Source organism: Streptopelia decaocto (assembly GCF_964273445.1).
Source record: "Streptopelia decaocto genome assembly, chromosome: 5".
In the NCBI taxonomy this organism is placed as follows: domain Eukaryota; kingdom Metazoa; phylum Chordata; class Aves; order Columbiformes; family Columbidae; genus Streptopelia; species Streptopelia decaocto.
The window spans coordinates 71,958,528-71,967,020 of NC_138659.1; the positions used below are offsets into that span (position 1 = coordinate 71,958,528).

The 8,493-nt window shown below is 49.3% G+C and overlaps 1 long non-coding RNA gene across 1 annotated transcript; it reads right to left on the reverse strand.

The window, feature by feature from the left end:
• Positions 1 to 988: 988 nt before the first annotated feature.
• On the reverse strand, positions 989 to 4,724 carry LOC309440425. Its single transcript, XR_014184197.1, has 2 exons — positions 4,136 to 4,724; positions 989 to 3,145 (listed from the first exon to the last, which is right to left on the reverse strand). It is a non-coding gene; the product is annotated as an uncharacterized lncRNA (long non-coding RNA).
• Between the last annotated feature and the right edge of the window lie 3,769 nt (positions 4,725 to 8,493).

The following is an 8,493-nucleotide window of genomic DNA, read 5'->3' on the forward strand; positions in this document are numbered from 1 at the left end:
GTTCCTGTTAGAGGCCTGAAACCTGATGCTGATTTGGGATGGGGACTCAGTATGTGTGCAAGACAAGTCATGGAGAGGTTCAGTTGGGATGGAGAAAAGCAAAGAGCAGCTCCAGACTGCACTGGATTAACATTGCCCAGGGCAGGGCTCTCATGCTGTCAACAGAAAGATGGTTTTCCACAACCTTTCAACGGAGACAATCGCACTGGCTGTGTGTCAGCGCTGTCCCGGCCCGGGGAAGCTGAGGGAACAGGGGTCCTGGGCTCCTCGCCCCCCGGGGCCACATGTGGGGCTGGAGCCCTCAGCAGGGATTCAGGGGTTTCTTGGGATGCTTCAAGAATTACTATTTATTACATGGCTAAGATAACAAAAGGTTTCACAGGGAAGGTTTGCACAATGGAAAGTACGATGCCTGTTTTTGATGTGCTGATGCAGGAGAACCTGGGAAGGGCCTCGTGCACTTTTATCAGAGCAGGAAAGCAGGAGTCGGCAGCAGGAGCATGAACCGGGTTGGATAAACGCCTGTTGGACGGGTCACGGCCCAGGGGAAGGCTCCAGCACCCCAGCCACGAGAACTGGACCGTTTCGACAAAAATATTGGCAAGTGGATAAAGCAGAAAAGTCAAACCTTGGAAACACTGTACAAAAAGCAGTGAAGTTTAAAAGCATTAATGATTCGTGTACTGCACCGCTGAAATAAGCTGAAATGCAGCGGAAATTGTCTGTCAGGGAGGCAGCAAAAGCAAAGCAGAGAGAGCTGAGCCTGTACGCAGTGAGTCCTGACACAGCAAAGCAAAGGCACCTGCCCAGGTAACCAACCACTGCTTGCAATACGAGAAAACAAGAACCTTAATGCTTTGTTTAACATGTGTGTGCTTCTGTTGGCAGCGTGTATGACACCAAAATGTAAATGAATCGGTACAAAAGGCTTCATTTTTGAATTTTGAGCTGAAAAAAACAACAGTTCAAAAGTAGAGACAACTTGCGCTACTAATAAAACTTGTATTCTTGCGCAATGAAGATATTCCGTTTCAGTCGGGAGGTGGCTATAAACTCTTTATAAGCTTGTGGTAAGGATGCGGGGTAGTTCAAACAATGGAGACGGATATTTAGCAAACAGCCATGTCCCTTTCCCGGGGTGCTGCCCCGGCTCCCGGCACACGCCGCGTTCCCAGCCCGCGCGTTGGCCGGGGACGGAGCCGCAGCCGCGCTCAGCCGCGCTGCCGGCCCTTCTCCCGCTCACCCGCCCCAGCACAAACCTGCACCCAGCGCACAACAACATCCCCTGCGGTCCCAGTCCTGCCGGCCCTTCTCCCGCTCACCCGCCCCAGCACAAACCTGCACCCAACGCACAGCAACATCCCCTGCGGTCCCAGTCCTGCTCAGAGCACCCGCTGGCCATGGCGGGAACACCCCAGGACCCAAGCCTGTTTCCTGACATGTTTTGCCAGACAAACTGTAACCACAACACACAAAAAACATCTCTCTTTTTCGACAGAAACTTACGATGAACGCTGCGGAAGACCTGCGACGTGTGTGTGAGGTTCATAGCAAACCGGTGCATCGCTGGCATGTGCGTTTGGAATAATAGGGAGTTTGGAGGCTACGCCGGTGTCCACAGACGCGACGCCCTGGCCGAGCGGAGCGTTGCCAAGCGCGGCTGGTGCCGGAGCAGCTGGTGCCCGGCCAGCAGCTCTGCGGGGCACCAATCGGCCCTGGCGCCCCAGCTCCGGGCGCTCGGCCGTGCTGGGCACCGCCACACAGCTGCCGCCAGCGCAGCATCCTCGTCCCGCCGGCAGCCCTCAGCCGGGCCGTGAAACCTGCCGAAATACGGCTTCCACGGGCTTGGAACATCCTCCTCCTCACACACCATTAATGCTAAAGGGTGCACAAGACAGAGCGATTTAAGGCAGAATTTGGCAATCATTTTAAATGTCACCGTATTGATCCTGTAGTGAAGTGCATGTTGTGTGACCAATATCCCTGACATCTCAAATACCCTTTTTAAGCCTTCCAGCTAGACTTAGCTCTGGCATATGTTAGTGCTACTTACTCCAACAGTGAATTTTCTCCATTATTTTACTATAACTTAAACACTCTAATGTTATTTTCAGCACACTTTTAATTCTTACTGAAGAGTCAATCAGTTTAAGAGGACAGTAGCTCTGGAAGCCAACCAAACACCACCACCCCCTTGGACAAAGAGTGCACAGAACACTTGTCTGGCTGTGAAGAGGTTTCAACATCTCATCTAGTCCCATCTCTCCTAAAAACCCACATTGAAGAGTTTTGCTTGAGGCTCTTCCCAACCCAAAGGCCCAAGGGCAGACAGCCCGGGGTTACGGCAGCACTGCCATCAGAACACACACCTCCTGCAGCAGCTCACAACAAACGGGGGACGGCTTGGGAACTGTGCTTGTGTTCAGTTCATTAATTTGGTCCTTGTGGCCCTTTGGTCTTTTGACCCTCCTGAAATCACACACTGCAACCAGCATGGTAAGAGGGGAGAAAATAGTCTTCATTCAAGCCTTCTGTACCTCAAACAGAAAAGCTGCATCAAGAAAAAACATAATTTCCTACATTCATGCGTATCCCCACACACAGGTCTTCAGTGCGGCTCTTGGCAGCCTGTTCCAGCATTCAATAAACAGGGGTTTTCCTAACTGGAGTGTTTACAGTAAGATTCAAATATTTTCTTTCAGAGAGTAGCGTTTCTTTTTCTCTTTATACCCCCCCTTAGGTACCCGTGTCAGTTTTACACAGTAGGAAATACTTCCGAGTTGAGTAAGTCCTATCCCACGCTTGATTTGCCACGCAGCCCAGATGCAGTGAAGAGCGGATCCTCGGGGCCAAGGGAGGATCTGCAGCCACACCTGGCGCAGGGGTGACTCACAGCTGCCTGGTGACGGGCTCTGGACGCTTCTTCTCCAGTGGAAAATGCATGAGTTACAATTAAAAACTGGGTGAGGCTGGACAAACCCAAAAATGTTCGGAATTATTCCAGACGGCAGTTTCCCAGAGCGGAGCAGCTGCGGCCGGGTGGGAAAATGAGACACCGACACTTCGGAAGGTGTCACGGAACAGGAATCTTGCTCTCACAGATATGACTCACTCGCTTCTGTGTCTGACATCCATCTTCTCCAACCTGGGAAATCAAGATAATTTCTACTTCAATCTGAGAGAAGAAGAGGGATGAGCAATTCCATTCAAACCAAATAATACACGTTCCCTTCAAAGATAACTTGAAAATGAATATCTTAGCAAGACATTCATAGTTCACCAGCTGCATAGGACTTAAAATAGCACAAAGGGCCATCTCTAGACGTGCGGCACATCACAGAGTGACACTGACTGTCCCCAAAACCAGTTCTAGTTAGATAAGAGTGTGTTCAGGGGAGCCAGCTTCTAAACCGTATGTAGAAAAACCAGCAAGTGACAAAACAGAGATTTATTTGGGTTTTGTTACAAGACAGCGGACATTCGGCTCCCATTTTAAACTGAAAGCCTGCAATGACACCCCTGGTTCCTTTTGCTAGTTATTCCAGTTGAGAAACAGAAGGATGGCACCTCTGCAGTGCCGAGTCTGGAACCGCGATGAACAAGTCTCAAAGCAAAATGGCACAGAGCAGCTTGGGCAGGACGAAGCAAAGATCCACTTGGGTCAAGGGAAATAATAACCTTAAAGTTAATCGAGAAGAATCTTGGTTGAAACAAGACAGAATTCCTAACTTGCATGGAAATAAAGCACGCAGCCCTCAGCAGTAACGACCAGCGCGCACAGGAGGGGCTGCAAAGGACTTTACCTGCCGGGGGAAGCACAAACACCAACCGGCACCCAGGGCTCGCTGGCACTTTGCTGCTTCCACAGGAGAAAACACATTCACATCTCCACGGAACATACTATCTGAACTCATCTGAGAACTGAAAATCAAGGGCGGCTCTGATGGAAGCGATTACAACCTTGCTACAATCAAACAGAGCATGTCCACAGCCGTACTTCATGTCCTCTGTGCTTTAAAACTATCGGTATGAGCCGAATGGGTCGGGAGGAGTGCAAACATGCAAAACCATGGGGAACTGCTGTAAGAATATTTTGCTAAATGTCGGATGATCCACCGCTGAGGAAGTAACTCACCTTCAGGGAGCATCAGCAGTAGCTGTTCCCCATCCCCATCAGCAGCGTTGCTCCTAGAGAGGCGCCGCGGGCACGCAAAACCGTTTTCAAAACCACAGCAACGCAATTTAGTAGAAAACCCTTGTAGCTCCTCAACCAAACATCCAAAGCAACCATCCCCAAGATGCTCTCCCAGCAGCAATAGTTTTGACATTACTAAAAAGGTGTTTTATACAGAAGTGCTCACAGGGTGCTGAGAAGCCGCCTGAATTTTTTGCTTAGCTCAAGATCTTTCCTTATAACGCCAGAGAGCAGTTACTGGATCACAGCGTGAGAAACACAAGAGAACATTTTCTTCAGTCAGGGGTGATCCAGCTGTCAAAGACTTTCTTTTGTTTCTATTTTGGGGAGGGAAAAAAAAAAACCCACCCTAAAATAATCCCTGCGTTGAGCAGCGTAAAGCTGCGGTTCCCAGGGTACGGCGGTCAGGACTGCTCGCTGCAGCAAAGCTCTGCGGCTCTTTCCTTCTCCCCAGATTCCTTCCTCTCTGAACAGCCACGTGAAATGCCTCCCGACGCTGCTGGAAGGTAAACAGGACAAGAAACCGTGACTAACTAGGGCAGGCTTGGCCCCGCCGCTGTAAACAGAGCTCCGGCACCGTCCCTCCGCAGAAGCTGTCCCGGACACACGGACAGCGCCAGGAATGAAGGTTGTGCTGCTCCTTCCTGGAACGGCCCCGGGACACGGGCCGGAGGCAGCCGGGACAGGACGGCGCTGCCCGGACTGGGGCGCGGGACAGCAGGAGCCAGACAAGAGCTGAGCCGCTGGTTTTAGGACATTAGGCTGGACATAAAGAAAGAGATCTGCTTTCCCGAGGAGCCTGGGGGCGAGGACTGCGGTGCAGAAAGAGCCTCACTGACAATATTCAGGGGGAGCGGGGTCTGTGCTCTGGTTTTGGGCCAGGTCTGAGAGCAGGTACCCCCCTGGGATGGGGTGGGGGGCAAAGACAGGGCAGCAAAGTGCCCTGTTAAACTTAGACCAGCCTGAGGTTAAGGACTCAAGTCCAGAATACATTTATAGACCATATTGATAAACACAGTGTAAAAAACTACAGGTAATACAACCAAATACAGGGCTAATAAGGAACCCTGCCAACTTCTAACCCACAGATTCTCGCTCAAGTTTGGAAAACTGACAAAAATTCCATGAGAAAAAAAATAATCTGTTGTTCTTCTCACCTAAGAATAATCAGATGTTTTTATGTCAATTAGCATCTGATATGCATCTATTAGAGAAAACTGATCCTGTATGCCAACCAGTTGTATTTCACTCCATGATAAATGCTCTTTCTATGGCTTGCACTGTGTCTTTTGAAAATATAAATACACTTTCATCATGCTTTGTTTTCCAAGCAATAGTGGTGAAAGGCTACTACAGACCACCAGAGTTCAGGGCTCTGTTTAACCATAAACAGATAATGGGAAATACGATGAGAAGCAACTGCTGACGAGTTGGCAACGACACTTTGCGCAGCATATGTCAGGGGGCACGAGGCAGCTGGTGGGCAAGATGCTATTTCGGGAGAACATTTGGCAACATCGCTGCCAGGGGCTTTTCTTGCTGCACGCGGTGAGAGCAAAGCGTCCCTTTCCTCGAGCGCAGCTCCCGAGGACAGGACGCCGACCCCTGCGCTGGAAACGGCCGCTGCAAACACTCTGTGCTGCCATTCTGAGAATTACGCTGAAGTTATCGCGCCCACCCCCACCCCACGGCTTGTGCAACAGCCTCTGCCCCAGCACCCGGGAAACCGCCCCAGGACCCCACACACATCGCCAACAAAACCCCCGCAGGAGCTGAGCCAGAGAACGTCCCACACCAGTGTCGCACAACAGGTTTACAAACTGTACCCAGCAGATCACCGCGGTGAGTCGTCTTCTGTCAACATGAGTCTCTTGAATTTGAGTTACAAGCTTTAGAAAGCTCATAAAAAACTAACTAGTTCCTTCAGTCTAATTAACCTATTATTTGAATATAATCAATGACAACAGGTGCACTCTGCATGAGTTAAACTTTTCTTTTTAAAGTAGTTCACAATATAACAACGCTTTTAAAAAGAACCTGCTCATTAAAATTGCATACATAAGAAGATGAACAAATACCCACTTCAGGAGGCTAACTTAATTAATGGCTACTTTAGCTTCAGTTTTCCAATTAGCAGAATACCCTCAAAACAATTTACCTGTCAACTTTTGAATTCTCCCTCAGATTATAGATACTCATTGATTTGCATGAGCATATGACACACAAACACATCTAGTTCACTCCAAAAGTACATTAGTGCACAAGAGTGGAAAAAAAAACCCTAGAGAGATACACAAGTGCTCAGGTGAGAATTCAGAGTGCTGTGTATCGCAGTGTCCCGGGCAGCCCGGCCGACCCCCTTTCCTCACGGCCAGCCCGAACTTCCCCGCTGCAGCTCACACCCATGGGCTTGGGCTGAAAGTGCTGGGCACGGCTGTCCCTCCGCTGTCCCCGTCCCTCTGCCGTCCCCGTCCCTCCGCCGTCCCCGTCCCTCCGCCGTCCCCGTCCCTCCGCCGTCCCCGTCCCTCCGCCGTCCCCGTCCCCCCAGAGAGCTGCAACATCCAAAACACAGACAAACAGCCAACAGGTTTATTCATTTCCTTTAACTTTACCATTGCACGCACAGCTCGCCATCACGCCGACGTGACACAGGCAAGAAGAGCTTGTAAGAACACAGAGTTTCTGCTGATTTTTTTTTCTTTTAAATCGTTCTATCTTGTTAAAACTCCTGGAAGCTCACATCCCAGAGCTGATTCACGAGCAGCGGCTGTCATCGAGGTTTAGCAATGTGACATCAAACCCCTTGTCAGCTGGGCTGTGTCTATTCCGCTCACAGTGTGCAGAAATCCCATTTTTTAATTGAAATGTTTCTGTTGCTAATGCAAAACAATGAAAAACCCTTCAAAGACAAAAACTTCAAGACTGAGTACCTTTAAAAACAAAATTAAAGCCATTTGGATTTCCACTAGTGAAATGCTCTTAATTTTTTCAACACAGAAATTTCAGGTGTCCATAAAATTATGACACACCTATAAGATAAATTTAATACAAGGAGATAGCTGGCTAATCACTATGGTGCAAATATGCAAGTCAATTAAAAAAAATAAAATAAAATGGCAAACTTTCACCAGACAAGTCCAAGTTTTGCTAAGCACAGAACTTGCTCCTGAAGACCAAGAGACTAGATAGCAAATAAAACACAACTAACACCCGCTTATCTTAAAAGATGACTTTCCTCTACCTACAAAGGAGACACATCCAAAAGGCTAAGCTGAAAATGATTTCATTTAAATTCTTAAATACATAACACACTGCATAAGGAATAACACAAATCAAGTAATGCATTCTTAAACAGAGATATCAAACTAAGAAGTTCAGAACGTTTTGAAGTCAAACGCATTTCTGTATGTAAGGTACCAGGCAGAAGCTGCAAGGCCAGAGCAGAAATCAGCTGGGCCAGGACCTCCCGGAGCTCAGCTGCACCTGAGCCCTGGGGCAGGATCCCCAGGCACCTGCAGGGGAGCAGCTGATCAAGAGATGGAGACTCTGCAGGGCACTTCAGTGAGTGCGAGTTAGTGCTAACGAGACTCTCACTCCATAAGAGGATACACTTCTTGAGGATATACTTCTTTTGTGATATGCCGTCGAGATCACAACCAAGTCCCTGTTCAGCAGCTTTGCCTGTGTTTCCTACAACAGCCGTGACTTAGGAAACATACCCAATATTTAAGACACAACAACACAGACCTGCTACCTCTCCAAGCACTTAGCGTCTCCCTAGAAACAATGAGGGTACCACAATGTTGTACCACGTTCTGAGGGACTTGCAGGTCAAAAATACAGTAAGGAGTTTTTGGAAAAACACAAAATGAATTTTGATTTCTTTTGGGCTTTAGGGGCAAAAATTGCATCTTCACAGCCTTCGGTATCTATGGAAAAACAAACAAACAATCAGCATAAGAGGCCAAAACTAACCAAAGCACGAGTAGTATTCACAGCTTATGAGCCAGAAGAGCATGTTGGCGGCCCCGCGGGTGCCAGCGCCGGGTGCGCACGGTCACCCTCGGTCAGCGACACCGGCTGCGTGTCCCCGCGGCCTCACCCCGCCCGGGCGCGGCTAAAAACGGGGCTGCCGGGGCTGCCCCCGCAGCCACAGCGCCAACAAGCGAGAGCGTGTTCGCCTTTGCGGGAAACATCACAATTAAATACCCGGCTGGGGAAAGTAAAACTTCCGATTGACGGAAGGCGCGCCGGTATCAACAGGTTATCCCAGCAGCCCCGGCCCGCCGCGCCCCTTC